The sequence below is a fragment of the Mesoplodon bidens genome (assembly GCF_964165515.1).
Source record: "Mesoplodon bidens genome assembly, chromosome: 10".
NCBI classification, from domain to species: Eukaryota; Metazoa; Chordata; class Mammalia; order Artiodactyla; family Ziphiidae; genus Mesoplodon; species Mesoplodon bidens.
This window is the reverse complement of record NC_138172.1, coordinates 89298844-89318439: the sequence shown is the minus strand read 5'-3', so window position 1 is coordinate 89318439 and position 19596 is coordinate 89298844. Positions and strand designations below refer to the sequence as shown.

Genomic DNA, 19596 nt, shown 5'->3' with positions numbered 1-19596 from the left:
AGAGCTTTGTAGTCTTCCACTTGGTTCTCTTGTGGTCACTATGAAGAAAGGAGTTATGATAATGCAAGATCCCTGGTTTTGGGGTTTTTTTGTGTTTTGTTTTGTTTTGTTTTTTTGCGGTACGAGGGCCTCTCACCTTTGTGGCCTCTCCCGTTGCGGAGCACAGGCTCCGGACGCGCAGGCCCAGCGGCCATGGCTCACGGGCCCAGCCACTCCGCGGCATGTGGGATCTTCCCAGACCGGGGCACAAACCCGCGTCCCCTGCATCAGCAGGCAGACTCTCAACCACTGGGCCACCAGGGAAGCCCCCCTGGTTTTGTTTTTATAACTTCCGTGGATGAACAGAGTGCCTACCCTCGAGTAACTTACTATTAAACTAGGAAAATGGACGTGTGTACCAGTAACTGTGGTACTTGATGACAAATGGTACAATAAATATGAGCAAAGAATATGGACAAGGGAACAACCATGTAAATGAAAAAGTACATGCTGGGATCCATGATTATTATTTGAGAAATAAGATTATGCTATTAGGTCCATAGTTAAGAATAAGAAATCTAATAAGTGCTGTTGGAGAGTCATGTGCAAAGTATAGAAACAACTCACTTATGTTTTTATCAGTTGTGTTCTTTGCAGTTAGTTTGTACAGAAAAATGACATTTCAGAATTCTAAAAGCAAGTATAGTGGCTGAAATTTAATGTGAATGAATATTCAAAGATTATTTCTATTGATTTGATTTGAGGCCTATACTTGTTGAGGTTGTTGTTGAAAAACCACCCTGCTATCAGCAACCTATTTTAGAAATTCTGAAAACAGAGTGGATTGCAATCTGATCGTTAATTATAAATATCTAATGAAGAAATTTAGCGATTTCAATTTTGTTATTCACATTTTCCCAGCCAGATCTTTTTAGTAAAGGTGTGTGATTTATATGTTAACTTTGATACTTTGGACAGTGTGTGACTATTATGATTTGCTATTTAAAAGTAAGCCACAGGGCTTCCCTGGTGGCGCAGTGGTTGAGAGTCCGCCTGCTGATGCAGGGGACATGGGTTCGTGCCCTGGTCTGGGAAGATCCCACATGCCACGGAGCAGCTGGGCCCGTGAGCCATGGCCGCTGAGCCTGCGCGTCCAGAGCCTGTGCTCCGCAACAGGAGAGGCCACAACAGTGAGAGGCCCGCGTACTGCAAAAAAATAAAAAAATTAAAAAAATAAAAAAAAATAAAAGTAAGCCACAGGCATGTCAGTTTTTACTTAACCCTTTGACGTGGCACTTGAAAAAGCAAGTGATTCTCTGTAAAAATCAAATGTGCTAAGAGGTATAGCAGTCTTGCTATGTTTGCAGTAAATGTGAGGCATCCATCATGAAGATCAGGAGATGTGCTGGATATATGGTGGGTAGGAAGAGAAGTAAGCCCTGCCAGTATATAGCTGATAACACCCCAGTTTCTTTGGATTTAAAAAATCTTATCAGGGCTTCCCTGGTGGCGCAGTGGTTGGGAGTCCGCCTGCCGATGCAGGGGACATGGGTTCGTGCCCCGGTCCGGGAAGATCCCACATGCCGCGGAGCGGCTGGGCCCGTGAGCCATGGCCGCTGAGCCTGCGCGTCTGGAGCCTGTGCTCCGCAACGGGAGAGGCCGCAACGGTGAGAGGCCCGCGTACCGCAAAAAAAAAAAAAAAAAAAAAATCTTATCAAATTTCAAGAGAACGTTAGTAGCTAGAGTCAGAGCAGTTCAGGTGGGGCTACAGTCAGAGAAGTTCAGGTGGGGAGTAAACACAAGGGGAAAAAAATCACGTATTGGCTCTGTGATGAGAAACGTAATATCTCTTGGAATAAACTCAACCCTTTAATTAATTGCAAGATTGCAGAAACCAGTGTCACGTTTATAGCAAACCCTAATGCTCAGCATCTAAAATAGTGCTAGAGTTGTTGACCTCCGAATAGATGCTCCAGAAGAGCTGCTAAAAATCAACAGAGGACGGTAAATGTAGCTTTACGCTTTACCTGGAAGAACACAAGTGTTTAGTTCATAGATTGTAGTTAGAGTGATAACAAGTTACAATTGTCATAAAATTACCTTTTAAAAATTCTTGCTTTAAGATATCTATAATGTTGGCCTTCCCTCCTACATTCTCATTTTCCCGAGGCAAGGACCTTGTCATATCTCTGTGTTGATCTACCCCACCCACTAGTGGCTCAATAAATGAATGAATAAAAGATGAATAAAGGAAGAACCTTTTTCATAAAATAAATTGTAGAGCCCATTCTATCATCTTGAACTTTGAAGTCGTCTGGCCAGAAGAGGCAGCACAAGATGACAAAGTAAATGAGCTTCAAGGGTGAGAGTTTGTCCCAAAGAAAGCCACCCATTCCCCTCCACTTGATATGCAGGGAGTAATTCCATCCTGTGGTTCCACAGCAAAGGAGAGAGCAGTCCAGAGGAAATAGGGCCAAAGGAGACAAACAAACAAAGATGTGCTAGAACGAGAAAACCCAAGTATCTGGAAGCAAGAGCTTTTCAAGTCTTCCTCTGTCACTTTGACAAGACCTGCACACCTTGGTGCTGGTTCTCATCCTCCTCTGAGTGGCAGAGCTTCAAGCTCGCAGTGTCCTACAAACACATCCTTCTGTAACAGAAAAGGTATCTGAGCTCCACAGGCATCACTGGCTTCCAAGTGTGAAAAAGGACATTAGGGAAGGGAGCCAACCCCATGGAGCCTAACCCCGCACCCACAGTGCATCATATTTCCCCATTTTCCTCTCACTAATCTGAGACTGCTCTGAAGAAATTACTTGACTTACCTAAAGTGCTGAAGAAAATTCATCAATAAGAAAAAAAAAGAAGCGGGAAAAGCTGAAAATGGGGGAAAAAAAATAACACCAGTGAATGACAGGTGATGTTTTTTTTTTTTTTAACTGCTGGGATAGAAGGAAGCCACTCTTGAAAAAGTACTCTGATGGTTTAATACACTTACGGTGAGGGTTTCTGGCGAATTGTATTGGTAGGACCCAGCCTTGTGTTTCTGGAAGATGCTTCACGCTACAGACTTTAATTATAGAACACTTCACGGGGCTGTTTTCCTTCCTCTTGGTTATGTTCACTTCACATTCACCTGACTCTTGAGATTTTTCTCTTAAACTCTTTTACCAGTTTTTTTTTAATTGCACAGTTTAAAGGGGAAATCATTTAAAGGAAAATACCAAAGTTTCTGTCATTATTTAAATGTATGGTGTGGAAAAATAGGTCTGTTGAAAATACATTTTATTAAATCTTCCAAGGGACAGAAGATATCACACTTAACGTAGGATGCATGTCTAACTTTTAATTGAGAGTCTGACATTATATGTGGCACTTTATATGGTAGATATTGAATAAATGTGTAATGAATAAAAGGAAAGGAGGGAGAATTCTTAATCCCTAACAGGCAAAGTCAAGTATCTAATTGGAATACCTACAAACCCTATTTTTAACTTGTTACTGCCCTAAAAAACCATATGGGATTCATTTTAAATGATGACATAAGTGTCAAAGATATCTCAAACATATCTATATATATGTATACCATATATATATGGTGGGAAAACACCCTGGAATTGAAGAAACATAATTATAAGCTTATGTAATACTTATTAAATTTGGATATGAGGTAGAAACAATAGATAAAACAGTAGATTAAAATATGTTTTACCTCATCTTAGATCTGTAATACCTCTTCATTACCCATAGAATAAAGATGAGCTCTTTATCATGACATACAGGGTCCTTAAGATGCTTCCCCCACTACATCCTTGTTTGCTCTTCCCTTTGCTACCCTTATGAGGCCTCCTGTGTAGCCTGTATTTTTTTTAACCATTTTATACTCCTGCTATTTTTACTTTAACTTTTTCCCATTTCTTACTCACCACATGATGACAGTTGTTAGTATTGAGTTAATCAGATACACTAATATTTGCTACTATTGGGTTGGCCAAAATGTCCATTCGGGCTTTTGCATTAAAAAAACGGGTTCTTAATGGAAATACATATGTTGACTAATACATACGTTGACTAATATATTGCCCCTATAGTGGCAAATAAGAGATATTTTCCCTCTATGTTTGCTTTCCTGTTGTTATTGCTAAGATAAGAACACTGGCATATTCCTGTTTAATGAACTCTGACCTTCTAGGTGGAGCAGCTTGTGAATTGGATTACTCTTGAAACTGCATTGCTTAGTTTTGCCCTCTGCGTTGTAGGTAACCCACAGCTAAGGTATTAATTCAGAGTGAACATAACACATAGGAACCCAGCCAGGTGTCATGTGGCCAGTGACAGTGACGCGATGGCTCCTGGTACCTGGGCCCCAGAAGACACTGGAGACATTATTCAACACTGCTTAAGAATAATCATAATAACATCAGTGCAATTTCTTGGGCATTTATTATTTTCTTGAAACCATACTGCTTGCTCTACACATATTATCTCTTTTCCTTCTTACAGTAAGCTAGCTATATAGATAACATCATCCTTATTTTATTTATTGAGAAGCCAAGTCTTAGAAAGCTTTAATAATTGACCAAATGAGCAGCTGAACGGGTTTCTAATCTTGTCTGACTCTAAAATGCTCTCTGCTATACTGCATCTCCCATAAAGCCTGCTCAGATATTTCCCAGATTCCTTCCATGCTTTGTCAGACTCTGTCCAGCCTATCTCTGTGGGCACTCATCATGGTGCATCATTACTTATTTACACGTAAATCCAACAAAACTGTTACCATCTTTAGGAAGGGGCTGTATTGTTTGTCTTTGCATTTCAGTGCCTGTGATGACATGCACTTAATAAATGTGTATGGAATGACGTGATGGCTTTAAGTTTAGCTGTTCTCTGACTGCATGTCTTGTACATATTGAGGTGCCTTCATATCTGGGCTGAGCATCTAGTTTTGGAAGAGTTTGTGGATGGTTGTCATGTGTGTTTCTCACTTATGAGTCACACTTTTGTGAAGAATTACTAGATGGTGGAGGAGAACCCATCTAAGGGATATGCTTTATTATTTGCCCTGCTAAAATATTGTAGTGACAGATAGTATCTTTAGAACTACCTAGAGCAAATGAGCTCATCATAATATGATTATTGAATTTGTAGGTTATCTAGGCTTTTAGCTTCTTTCTTCTCCTTCCTGCTTCCTAGCTTTCACTGCTTTTTCTAGTCTCCATCAGAGAAGTCAGCAGTGGATGGTCAAGGAGGAGAAATTAAAATCAGGCAGTTTGTCTTGTTTTTCATTTTATGGGTTGGCTGGTAGGGAAAAGATATTAAAGCTGTTGACCAGAAAGGGATATGGGAATTATCTGTGGATTTTATTTATCTAAGCTATTCTGGTTCTCCTTGTGTTATGAATAATTTAAAATAACTGTTATCTTCCTTGAAAATGCCTTGTAGGTCTTAAAGTCATGTCAGAATTTTAGTGCATCACTTACAGCCTGGAACAGAGAGGGCAAGTTGATTAATTTGGAGTGCAAATGCTTGTTATTAAAGACTTTTCCTACATTCAAATTATAAATAAAGCAAATTGGTTATTTTAAAATTTCTATTACTCTGTAAAATATTGCTGAGAATATTGACACTCATATTCACATTGATATGCTACATTTTATTCAGCTTGAATTAAAATGTATAAGTTCTTTAAAGATTTATATTTACTATATTTCTGTTACTTATATTATATGCGTTACATTGTGTAAGGTTAATCATAGTGGTATTTTAAATGTTCCATCTGTTTTTGGTTGAGAAATCTTTTAGTCACTACCAGTCAGTTTCCTGCTACCCTTGATTTTTGTATATTTACTTCTATTTAAATGACCTTATGTTCCAATCTAATAGTACATTTAGCAAATTTAATTTATCCAGTAAGACAGTAGATATATGTCAAGGACTTTTGCTGCATGGTAATTTATGAACATTAATAGTATGCTTGGCTTGGCAGACTTCTGAAAAATGCCTCATAGTTTCAAAATAATAGAAAACACAATACCTGCTGTGCTTATGTTTCATCAAAGCAATACAGAATTTCCAAATTGAAGTCAACAGTTCACATGGGTCTTTAAACTTTTTTTTTTCCTTAAGGGTTATACTTTCCAGAATAATAGAAAAATATGCAAATGGATTTTGTGCTGTTGTATACAAACTCCTTCACCCTTTTGATGAATAGAAGGACATGCTCAGTGATTCGTTTTGAGCAAGGAAATGGAAAGGAAAAATCCTTTATTTCTGCCATCAACGTACTGTAGCTTTTGGAACTTGTCAGTGTGGTACGTGTGACTGTTGGTACCCCGTTTCTTACTGGTTAGAATCATCAGCACTTTACTTCATTCTTAACCTGACACTTGTGAATAGATTTCAAGAGGTCAGTGAAACCTGTAAAACCGGAGACCAAAGTTTGTGCCTATCTGAAAATTTAGGGGGAGGAAACCATCAAATATTAAACGGATTCAGGGCTTCCCTGGTGGCACAGTGGTTGAGAGTTCGCCTGCCGATACAGGGGACACGGGTTCGTGCCCCGGTCTGGGAGGATCCCACATGCCGCGGAGCGGCTGGGCCCGTGAGCCATGGCCGCTGAGCCTGCGCGTCCGGAGCCTGTGCTCCACCACGGGAGAGGCCACGAGAGTGAGAGGCCCGCCTACCGCAAAAAAAAAAAGGATTCATATACTTAATAAAAATCTTATCAGGCCTAATTACGAGAGCTGAGAGCAGCCCCCCTGGAAAGGAACGGGGGTTATGCCCCAGCCCTATGTGCCGAATGATTTGACTCCTTGTGATAAACCGTGATACTCCACATAAGCACGATTGTGGGCTCTACCCCACATTCCACCTCTGCTCGTCCTTGGAGGGATCTGGATCTGAGCACCAGCAAAGCTTCAGTCTGGCCCTTCGACCAAAACATTTGTATCTCTGAGCCTACTTGTATCTTACCCCATTCCATCCTGTGATCCTCACTTGTTCCCTCTTCAGGCTTCAGCTCCTAACCCCAGCCCTGCCCAAGAAGCCTCAGCTTTTCTTTTTTTTTTCTTTTTTTTTTGCGGTACGCGGGCCTCTCACTGCTGTGGCTTCTCCTGTTGCGGAGCACAGGCTCTGGACGCGCAGGCTCAGCAGCCATGGCTCACGGGCCCAGCCGCTCCGCGGCATGTGGGATCCTCCCGGACTGGGGCACGAACCCGTGTCCCCTGCATCGGCAGGCGGACTCTCAACCACTGCGCCACCAGGGAAGCCCGCCTCAGCTTTTCTTGAACTCAGCAGCTCCTCAGAAAAACTTCCATAGCTTCTTGCTTACGACTACTGAGCTTCAGTTTGTAATGTTCTGTCTGGGTGATTAAGCCTCAGGGTAACATGCAGGCCAGAGGACCCAGAAAAGAAATGAGCTCTTAAATAGATAGACTTGATCTCAACAAATAAGTCTTTGTTGCTGTCCTCACAGCCACAGACTCATCAGTTTCATCAGGAATTTTATTTTATGCTTATCATCTCAGGTATGTTTTCAGGGGAAAATGGACTATTTTGTGCCTGAATGTTTCTCATGTCGAAAATATTGGGTTTCTCTGTCTTTTGGGGGAGAACAATGGAAAATGCCTTGTTTTAAGATTCTGTTTATATGGCCAGCAATAATTTATCCAGAGACCCACCCTGTGGGCCTCCCTGCTGCCCTCAGTTACAATTTCTGAATTACCAGATAGCATGGATGGGAGTCTAGATACAGCAGAGGAATATAAATAGTCAAATTGGCTTTGGTTATCGTAATATGATTTAATCCACTTTGTGATAAAAAGTATCTGAACTTTGCAACCACTAATATCATCATTTTATCTCTTGCCATTGGCCTAAGTTTATTGCCAGTGAAATCCAGAGACATACTGATATTCATTGCCAAAAGAGATGATCATTTTCCTGAAAGGAAAAGAATGTAGGGACATAGGGATAAGATATGGGTCAAGATGATAAGTAAAAAGGCCTCAGCAAATGCTTTATAAAGAAACTGGTGTCATAGTCAGACATCTGGAACCACGTCTGTGTGTGTGTGTGCATGCGCACGCATGCGTGTGTGTGTATATATATATTGGGTTGGCCAAAAGGTTCATTTAGGTTTTTTCTGTAAGAAAAAAACTTGGCTCTAGTAGCACTTAGTTGTCTTTAACTTCATCCTAAACAATTTTGTTAGATTGCATGTGACAGCTGTCATATCAGCGTGCATTTTAAAAAAGACATCAAAATTGGTGAATTTTAAAAAATTTATATTTTGGCTGCATTGGGTCTTTGTTGCTGCATGCAGGATTACTCTAGTTGCAGCGAGTGGGGTCTATTCTTCATTGCGATGCACAGGCTTCTCATTGTGGTAGCTCCTCTTGTTGCAGAGCACGGGCTCTAGGTGCGCGGGCTTCAGTAGTTGTGGCACGCAGGCTCAGTATTTGTGGCTCGCGGGCTCTAGAGTGCAGGCTCAGTAGTTGTGGCGCACGGGCTTAGTTGCTCCACAGCATGTGGGATCTTCCCAGACCAGGGCTCAGACCCGTGTCCCCTGCATTGGCAGCCGGATTCTTAACCACTGCGCCACCAGGGAAGTCCAAAATTGGTGAATTTTTGTGTAGCCATTTTAATATTGAGGATGGAAGAAAAAAGTAACATTTTCGGCATATTATGCTTTATTATTTCAAGAAAGGTGAAAATGAAATCAAAATGCAAAAAAAGATTTGTGCAATGTATGGAGAAGGTGTTGTGACTGATTGAATGTGTCAAAAGTGGTTTGCAAAGTTTCATGCTGGAGATTTCTTGCTGGATGATGCTCCACGGTCGGGTAGACCAGTTGAAGTTGATAGCGATCAAATCAAGGCATTAATTGAGAACAATCAGTGTTATACCATGTGGGAGATAGCCGACATACTCAAAAATATCCAAATCAAGTGGTGAAAATCATTTGCACCAGCTTGGTTATGTGAATCACTTTGATGTTTTGGTTCCACCTAAGTTAAGCGAAAAAAACCTTCTTGACTGTATTTCTGCATGCATTCTCTATTTAAATGTAATGAAAACGTTCTGTTTTTAAAACAAATTGTGATGGGCGATGAAAAGTGGATACTGTACAATAGTGTGGAACGGAAGAGATCATGGGGCAAGTGAAATGAACCACCACCAACCACACCGAAGGCCGGTCTTCATCCAACAAGGGTAATGTTGTGTATATGGTGGGATTGGAAGGGAGTCCTCTATTTTGAGCTCCTTCTGGAAAACCAAACAATTAATTCCAACAAGTACTGCTCCCAGTTAGACCAACTGAAAGCAGCATTTGACGAAAAGCTTCCAGAATTAGTCAACAGAAAATGCATAACCTTCCATCAGGATAACGCAAGACCACATGTTTCTTTGATGACCAGGCAAAAACTGTTACAGCTTGGCTGGGAAGTTCTGATTCATCTGCCGTATTCACCAGACACAGCACCTTCAGATTTCCATTTATTTAGGTCTTTACAAAATTCTCTTAATGGAAAAAAATTCAATTCCCTGGAAGACTGTAAGAGGCACCTGGAACAGTTCTTTGCTCAAAAAGATAAAAAGTTTTGGGAAGATGGAATTAGAAGGTGCCTGAAAAATGGCAGAAGGTAGTGGAACAAAAGGGTGAATACATTGTTCAATAAAGTTCTTGGTGAAAATGAAAAATATCTTTTATTTTTGCTTAAAAACTGAAGGTACTTTTTGGCCAACCCAAAAAAGCAGAACACTTTAATATTTCAGAATTGTAAATATAATTCTAGGATACTAGAAGCCTGGAAATTTACAAATTTTGATTGTGGCATACAAAATATTCCCGTTTCATCTTTTAGTATTCTAGTGTACATTTCAGTTTCTAAAGGAGGGCATTAGATATGTGATGGTTTAATATGCATCTTAAAAGGCGTTTCACATTGCTGTTTTCCCTGGATCCTTAATTTCACAGGAGTAGCTAAGAAGACTTCCATGTCACCTGTCGAAATTAGTATCATTCAAACTCCACAATACACCATCTGTGGGCTTTATCTTTCTCATTAGTTCAGGAAGTCAGTTATGCTCAAACCACTGAGAAAAGCCACCTTCGACTTTCCTTCATAAGCACAGAGCATGGCTAACACATAAGGCATTCAATGTAGTTTTTTCTTTACACTTTTCTTTTGGTACTAGGATCATTTCTGTATTGATTCTTTGCTCTGATAGCCTATGAAAGGCTACCCTAGGCCATTGCTAATTCAGCACTTAGTAAATTGAAATCTTCATATTTTATATCAGGTGGGTAATGGAATTTTCACGTGATTCATGGTGTAGAACAGGAAGGTTGGTAATGAAGTTAATGGTTCAGAGAATACTTAAGGGACATTCTGCATATTTTTCAGAAAGTAAAATGCAGTTCCTTACTTTGCTTCTGTTTATTTTTAATATACTAAATTGTTTGTTGTTTCTAGATCCAATATGCATCGGTTCTTTTTCCCACATCTTCCTTTGTCCACCACAAAAATAATCCACATAAAAATGTTAAGCTTTCAAATTTTAAGTCCAAAATTCTTTAATGTCATTTGACAGTAAATGATGATTGTGTCCTAAATTGGAAACATAAGCATTTTTATATGATTAAGAACACCTTTATTTGTATGTGTTGAACAGAACTATCAAATACATTATAATGGGCATGAATAGTGTATGTGTAATGAATCATTTTTAGCATCAGAGGATGCTGCACGTGGGCCAGAGAAGTCAAACTATTTAGAGTAATATTGAAAGTTCTCTAGTTATTCATTAGTTTAGGTGGAAAAAAACTATTCTGTCTCTTTTTGTAGCATGCATTTTTCTGTGTTTTTAAAAGCACTGTGAAAAGTTTGCTGCTTGTAAAGCATTGTTTGACTAGAGAAAGTATTGTGGATTAGAGTGTCTCTAATATATGGCAACAAAGAAGTAACTTCCATATTTACATGTTAAAATATATCTAAAAAGCAAGCTTTACATCAATTTTTTATTATACAGTCATATGGAATGTCAGCCTAAATGCTAAGCAGTTGAAATTTCAGATGTTAATCTTTTCATTAATTGGCTACTATATAGTCAAGCTTTGTCTTTCCACCGCAATAGATCCTTGTTATTTTTTCTTCCTCTATTCCTCTATTACTGTCTTTGTATTAGTTTCCTAAGGTGGTTGTAACAAAGTACCACAAACTGGGTGGCTTAAAATAACAGAAATTTATCCTCACAGTTTGGGAGGCCAGAGGTCCCAAATCAAAGTGTTGGCAGGGTTGGTTCCTTCGGGAGGCTCTGAGGGAGAATCTGTCCCATTCCTCTCTCCCTGCTTCTGGTGGTTGCTGGTAATTCTTGGCATTCCTTAGCTGGTAGACATATCACTGCAGTCTCTGTTTCAGTTTTAACATGGTATTCTCCTCTCTCTGCGACTAAATTTCCTCTTCTTTATAAGGGCACCAGTCATTGGATTGGAGTCCACCCTAATTCGGTGTGACCTCATTTAAACTTGATTACATCTGCAAAGACGCTGTATTTCCAAAGAAGCTCATTTTCACAGGTTCTGGGGATGCTGACGTCAACGTGTCTTCTTGTGACACACAGTTCAGCCCACAACAGCCTTCTTTTGTGGTAAATAGATATTCTCTATGTGCCATTTTAATTCATATATATAATCTTTAAATATTTTTTTAGTGGTTACCTTAGTATCTTAATCTATAACAGTTTAGTTTAGGTTAATATCAACTTTGTAACAGGATACACAATTTTGCTTCTATACATAGCTCAATTCCCTCTCCCCTTCTCTTTGTCTGATGTTATCAGACAAAGTATATCTTTGTAAAATGTACACCTATCAACGCATTCATAATTAGTGCTTTATGCAGTTGTCTTTTAAGTCAGATAAGATAAAAACAAGAATTACAAACAAAAACCACATTTATACTGTTACCTTTGTAGTTACCTTTACCTGTGCTCTTTATTTCTTCATGTGGATTGGAGTTAGTGTCAATTCATTTCAGCCTGAAGGACTTCATTTAGTATTTCTAACACAGGTCTCCTAGAAAAGTATTCTCTCAGTTTTTGTTTATCTGGGCATAGCTTAACTTTTTCTTCATTTTTGAAGGATGGCTTCTCTGGATACAGAATTCTTGGTTAACAGTCTTTCAGCACGTTGAATATGTCATTCCACTGCCTTCTGGCCTCTGATTTCTGATGAGATATCTTACTGAGGATCCCTTACACATGATGAGATGCTTGTCTCTTGCTGTTATCAGGATTCTGTTTTTATCTTTCAGCAGTTTATGAGATAGCTAGGTATAGATCTCTTTAAGTTCATCCTGCTTAGAGTTTGTAGAGCTTCTAGGTTACGTAGATTGTTTTTCTTCAGATTTCTGAGTTTGGGGCCATTATTGCTTCAAATATTTTTCTGCCTTTTTCTTTCCTTCTGGAATTCATATTATATGTATGTTGGTATGCTTGATGGTGTCCCACAGATTTCTGAGGCACTGTTAATTTTTATTCATTGTTTTTTTTTCTGTTCCTCAGACCAAGTAATCTCAATTGACCTGTCTTCAAGTTTGCTGATTGTTTCTTATACCAGCTCAAGTCTCCTGCTGAGCCCCTGTAGTGAATTTTTTACTTCAATGCTTTTACTTTTCATACCAGAATTTCTATCTGGTTCTCCTTCATAATTTGTCTCATTATTGATATTCTTCATTCAGTGAGATGGCATTCTCATGCTTTAGTTCTTTAAACATGATTGTCTTTACTTCTTTGAACATATTTAAAATGATGATTTAAAGTCATTGTCTAGTATGTTCAGAATCTGGGCTTTTGCTGGGAGAGTGTCTATTGATTGCTTTTGTGTGTGTGTGTTTTTCACATTTTATCATTTTTTGTTGAAAACTAGACATTTAAATATACTTTTAAATATAATGTGGCAGCTCTGGAAATTGGATAGTCTTCTCTTGACAGGAGTTATTGTTGTTGTTGTTTGTTTAGTGACTTTTCTTAATTAATTCAGTAAAGTCTGTACTTTGTTATGTGTGGCCAGTGGCTTAGTAGTCAGCTCATGATTGGACAGAGATTTCCTTAAATACCTGGAACCAATAAGTCTGTCTTTGCAGAGGAGCCCTTTGTTCATATTGGAGCATCCTTCAATGCTCAGGTTGCCTATACCTCCATCTTTACCTGTACTTCCTGTTTGTGTAGAACCTCAGACTTAGCCAGAGGTGAGAATTAAGGGCCTTCTCATGTCTTTACTGAACAGGTGCACAGCCTGGACATGCACACGTCCTTGTGCATGCATGTGGCCTTCTAGATTCCCAGGAACGTGTCAGTGTGTTTCAAAATCCCCTCTAGACATCACATTCCCTAGCTTTTCCTTTATGCTTTTTGATTTGCTTATTATTTGCTCTGTTATTTGAAGCCCCAGGCAGCCATGATGTTAAGCAATTGCAGATGATTATTTTTGACAAACGCCCCTGGGAAAAAGGCTTTTCTACTGGGTGAGTGCCAGGTCAGGTTAAATAAGAAAGCCATGTGAGTAGAGTCTTCCATGAAACCACTGCACAGGGCAAATACTGACAGTTTTTCTGGGAATGGGGCTTTGAAGGAGCTCCAACCCTCTTCTGCCCCCTTCAGTGGCTGCCAGACTGCTGATTTTCACCATGATTGAAGGTTGTTGGTTTTCAAGGCTACCACAGAACTGGGCAGTGGGAGGTGAGAAAAGGGCCAGTTTAAAATGCCACATAACTTGCTGTTCTTACCAAGATTGCTCCATTTTTCTGGAATAAACACTCGTCAGATTGCTGTAAGCCTTTAGTTAATTTCCAGAGTTCTGGAAAAAATTGATTCTGACCGTTTTTGTCACTGTCCTCATTGCCTTTTATGTAGGAGAGGATTTTCAGAGGTCTTTACTCTGCCGTTCCTGCTGATGTCATTAAATATTACTTATGCCTTCAAATGGGCTGCTTCTATATCTGTCAGGCCATAAGTGTATGGGGTTAGCTCGGTATTCTTTCTTAATTTTTGTGTTCCATGTCCAAGGTACCGTCAATCAATTATGGTTCCATCTGCCCTTGTAAAGCTTTTGAGGAGGAGCTCATGTCATTAGTAGGTTACTGACAGCAAAAGATCACTATTAATTGAGTCTCTCAGTGGCCTGTAACAAACAACACCCTCACAGAAAGCACAGAGATTTAGAGAAAATGCATACCTCATTAGATACTTGTAGCTGTGGGCACCACACAGAGGATACTGTGGCTTACTCAGAGGGAACCTTGCATATGACATTTAGTTGCTTCCCTCTCTTTCTTTATTGATTCTTTTTCTAAAAATCATACCCAATACTACTTTGTTATTTATATTCTAAAAGATAGTTCAACTTCCACAGTCACTGTCTTTTATATTGTTGAAGCTACTGTAGATCTCCTCTCATGAAAATGCTTTGTTTTGGGGACTCCCCTGGCGGTCCAGTGGTTAAGACTCTATGCTTCCACTGCATGGGGCACGGGTTCGATCCGTGGTTGGGGAACTAAGATCTCACATGCTGTGTGGAGTGGCCAAAAAAAAGAAAGAAGATGCTTTGTTTTCTTGAGAGATGGAGTCCCTGTCACTATGCCATGTTCCATCCTCTGTGTAGTCTTCCAGAAAGCTTTGCACATCAATTGGTTAGGTATTTGTTAATCAGAAAGACATTTACTGTTGATGCTGCTTTACTAAACTAAAAAGATATCAAACTTCAAATTAATAGCTACAGACTCTAGAGTTTGTAAAAAAAAAAAAAAAAAACTGCAAAATACTGGTAATTCGAAGATATGTAACTCCAGGAATTAAAGAGTCATTTTGAAATTTGCAGTACATTGTTTTACTGTCATGAAAGTAAATGCAGATTTTAAAGTTCCTCAGTTTCTTTACCAACATTTTTGTTGAAGTATCTTTATGATGTTTTTATTTATTATCCTTGTAACTTAATGGGATGTGACCGTACTGAAGTGTTCACAGAATTAGAAGACCTGAGTCTGAATCAGTTTGTCATTAATCTGGCAAATTCGTTGAATCTTGATCACTCTATTTATATTTCAGTCTTTTTAAAAACAAACACCATTTTGAAGGGGCTGAGCTGAATGAGATAGGTTTAAATTTTTTCCATTTGACCTCTAAATTCTGAGCCTTCTAAAATCTTTGCAAACTCATTTTACTTGATGTGACCTAGAACTTAAAAAAAATAGCGTTTCAAAGAATTGTTGTGCCATTCCATTATCTGGTATTTGGTATGAAATAATCATCCCAATACTTGCTTTGACAGTTGTATCATATTTATATGTCATATGTCCAGAGAGGCCTGGAACCCAAAAGCTTTCTGTTTCTGTAGTGAGTGTGGGGAATCACTTACTGAATTTGCATCCTCTACCTAACACCTGAGAACGAAACATTTCTTTTGGATAGCATGGCCCTCCTCAATTGCAAATGCTTTTCATGTTGCAAATGATACAGTAGAAAAATGAAATCTATGGAAAACCACGTCAAGAGGATCTCTCTCTTATTCAAGGAATGATTATTGCATAGACAGAGTATTCCGGTTCCCCACCTATGACCCTGGAGAGGAATTGGGCATCATTTTGGTGGCTGGCTTCATGAGGCCTCAGACATACCTCTAGCGCTCACTCTCAGTCTCCCTGGGCTTGGGGCACTCTCTGTTCTCTTAGAGAGCCTTTTCAAGTCTCCCAGGGCACCAGCTACTCTTCTTTTGTATATGGGCGTACCTCATTTTATTGTGCTTCACAGACATGTTGCTTTTTACACATTTAAACCCTGCATTGAGCAAGTCTATCGGTGCCATTTTCCCAACAGCGTGTGCTCACTTCGTGTCTCTGTGGCACATTTTGCTGACACAGAGACACATTTTAAATATTGCAGATTCTTCCAATATTTAAAACTTTTTCATTGTTATTATTTGTTACGGTGATCTGTGATCAGTGATCTCTGATAAAACTGTTTCAAAAAGATTACGACTTGCTGTAGGCTCAGACGATTGATGATTAGCATTTTTTTAGCAGTAAAGTATTTTTTTTTTTTTTTTTTTTTTTGCGGTACGCGGGCCTCTCACCGTTGTGGCCCCTCCCGCTGCGGAGCACAGGCTCCGGACGCGCAGGCTCAGCGGCCATGGCTCACGGGACCAACCGCTCCGCGGCAAGTGGGATCCTCCCGGACCGGGGCACGAACCCGTGTTCCCTGCACCGGCAGGCAGACTCTCAACCACTGTGCCACCAGGGAAGCCCAGTAAAGTATTTTTTGACTAAAGTATGTGCACTTTTTTAGACATAATGCTGTTGCCCACTTAATAGACTACAGTATAATATAAACATAACTTTTCTCACCCTTTTTTTGTTTTTTTCCCCAACTTTGAGATATAATTGATATATAATATTGTGTAAGGTTAAGGTGTACAATGTGATGATTTGGTTCAAATATATACTGTGAAATGCTTACCACAACAAGGTTAGTTAACATATCCTTCACATTCACACAATTACCACTTTGTTGTTCTTGTTATGGTGAGAATATTAAAGCTCTATTCTCATAGCAACTTTTCCACTATATAATACAGTATTGTTAACTATAGTTACCATGCTGTACATCAGATCCCTAAAACTTAGTCCCTCAAAGCCCTTACTATTTCTGTAAAGAAGTTGTCAAAAGAAAGCAGGAATAACGATAACCTACTTACGTTTCTCCATTCTTTGATATAGTCCTGAATGTGCGGCTGATTTGTGTGGGGCACTGAGCGAATTTTTCACATTTCTGTGGCTTCTGATGTTTTCAGATATCACCCGGGGCATAATAGCAGTTACCCTGTACAAAGAATATTAAACAATGTATCAGCAGTGCCCTATAGGATGCTATATAAATGTAAGATTTTGTTTTATCTGGATTAGAGTAACAATGAATAGAACAATGAATTGGTAGAACAATGAATTAATATCTTAGAATAGTACCTGACATACAGAAAGTACTTAATAGTTTTAGCTATTAATATTACTATTATTATATCAGAATTTTGGAATTTTACCTTAAAATAATGTATCAGAGCTGAAAGTATATAACTTATTCTTTATTTTTCTTTATGAAGGCATCTTTTGGATCAGGCACGTGCAACTTTTAAGGATTTGCTTATCAGAAATCTCATGATTAATAGAGCAAGATGAAGTCTAGGGTCCTCATGGGGAAGGAGAAAGAGATCTAGTGAGGGAGTGAAGCAGGACTCGTTGAGGAAGTGAGAGACTTTTCCAAGGTCTCTGGGGTAGGAGTGGCTTATAGGTAACTAATCACTACGAGCAGAGATAAAGGGATGCCATGATTCACCTGGGCTCTGCTGTAGTGCTGCCATCTGTCTTTTGCCCATCAGAATGTCTGGGAGAGTCATCCATGTTTTGTGTGTTGGGAATTTGTTACAGGTGCATTGCTGTGAAGCATTCCATTGTGTGAATACATCATAGTTTGTTCAGCCATTTACCTGGTGAACACTAGGGTGATTTCCAGGTTTCAATTATTATGAATAAAGCTTACATGAACATTATCATACATGTCCTTTGGTGAACAGGTGCACTCATTTCTCTTAGGTATATACGTAGGAGTGGAATTGCTGGATCATAGGGTTGACGTGTTGGCTTTAATAAAACTGCCAGCCATGTATGAGAGTTGCCACTATTCTCTTAGATAGACTTTTGAATGGGAAGACCCTTCAACAGATGGCCTAGCATAATATTCCCCCTGTAAGGCGAAGTGTTGGGATTGGTTGTGCGTTGGTTTTTTCTAGTAGGTACTTGATGCAGTGCCTGTTCAAGAGCATGAAAAACTTCAGAAGGTACAGGTTTTATGTATGTTAGATATGTTTGTATGATAGCAGATTGAATAATTGAGCCACATGTTCTGTTAGAATGCATTTTGGTGTAATTTAATCTACCTGTCATACCACACAATTTAGAAGATTTATATTTGAGAGGACACTGTTCTGAACATCTGAAGACCTTGGTTCCAACCCTAATTCTAGCACTATGTAACTGTGACCTTAGTCAAGTCATGTAACCCCTTTAAGTCTTCGTCTTTGTGTAGAAGTGGTAGCAGTGGAAGAGGAGTTTGATATATATATCACTTAGTTTTCTCATTCTATGATTTTTTTAATAAGTCACTCAAAGTTATATGTTAAATTATTACCTTACATATCTAATTAATAAATTAACATAATACATTAATTTTCATTAACTCAGAAACGTGATTACAGACTCAAAGACATGGAAGTGACTCACATTTTAGACTACTGAGACTATAGGATTTACTAAACCAAAAATGTTATTTTTTTAAAAAAATATTTTATTTATTTACTTATTTTTGGCTGCGTTGGGTCTTCGTTGCTGCATGCGGCCTTTCTCTAGTTGTGGCGAGCGAGGGCTACTTTTCGTTGTGGTGTGCGGCTTTCTCATTGCAGTGGCTTCTCTTGTTGCAGAGCATGGGCTCTAGGTGTGAGGGCTTCAGTAGTTGTGGCATGCGGGCTCAGTAGTTGTGGCGCACGGGCTTAGTTGCTCCGCGGCACGTGGGATCTTCCCGGAACAGGGATCGAACCCATGTCCCCTGCTTTGGCAGGCAGATTCTTAACCACTGTGCCACTAGGGAAGTCCCCCAAAAATGTTAAGTTCTTAAAAAATAAAATGCTAACAACTTTTCTGGCAACTACTTTGGTTTTGTAATATATCACAGATGTGGCTACTCAGCTACTATGTAATCAGAATCCTAAAGGACATTCCACATATAATGTTGCAAACGTTCAACTTTGGACTGGGTTTTGTAAAGTCAGCTTGAAATAGATTCAACCCGTCTGTGGCTCCTCAGATCCTACCTACACTGATTCAGAGTTTCACATGTGGCTAGTGTTTTTCTTACAGTTATTAGTAAGTGTCATGGTGTAGGGAAAAGGGCAGTCAGCTGTTTCTGTTATGATTAAAGGTAGAAGTTTCCCTTCACAGTCTTGCCGTTTCAAAATTTGATTCCTTTATTACATCCAGATGGGACTAAAGGAAGCCTTATATTGTACTTTTTCTTACTGCAGAATATATAATTACATTGAGCAATGCAAAATACCTTGTGAAAATATAAACAGGAAACAGATGTTAGGTTAGACATACAAATAACTATGAAGTTGAGCTATTTCTGAGACTACCAGGTTTTCTTATTCTCTTTGGGCTATAAGTTACTAGTTTTATGACTGAGGGATGAAATATAGTATATTCTTTTTGAAATAGACTGTGGGAATTTATCATGTTGCACATTTTAATGTTGAATAAAAAATTAAAATGAATTTCATCATCATTTTTTTATTGGTTGTTGTTTGAGAGAGATGACTAGTAAAATGGCTAGTGAATATGGAGTTTTTGGTTTTGTAGGATTGTAGAGTCTATGTTTGTTTAGAAGATCACATATTTTGGACAGGAAAATGAAGGTAAGTTTGGATACTAGCATAGAGTTTGAGCAGTATCATCTGTTCTTCAACTGATTGGCCTTGTCATGTGACCTCCTTGTATCTTATTTATCTTAAAA

At 39.1% G+C, this 19596-nt stretch overlaps 1 protein-coding gene across 8 annotated transcripts in view; it reads left to right on the top strand.

Annotated features, from left to right (window-relative positions):
• Positions 1-19596, top strand: part of CDKAL1 (CDKAL1 threonylcarbamoyladenosine tRNA methylthiotransferase) — a 661934-nt gene that overhangs the window by 382979 nt on the left and 259359 nt on the right. The window lies entirely within an intron of this gene.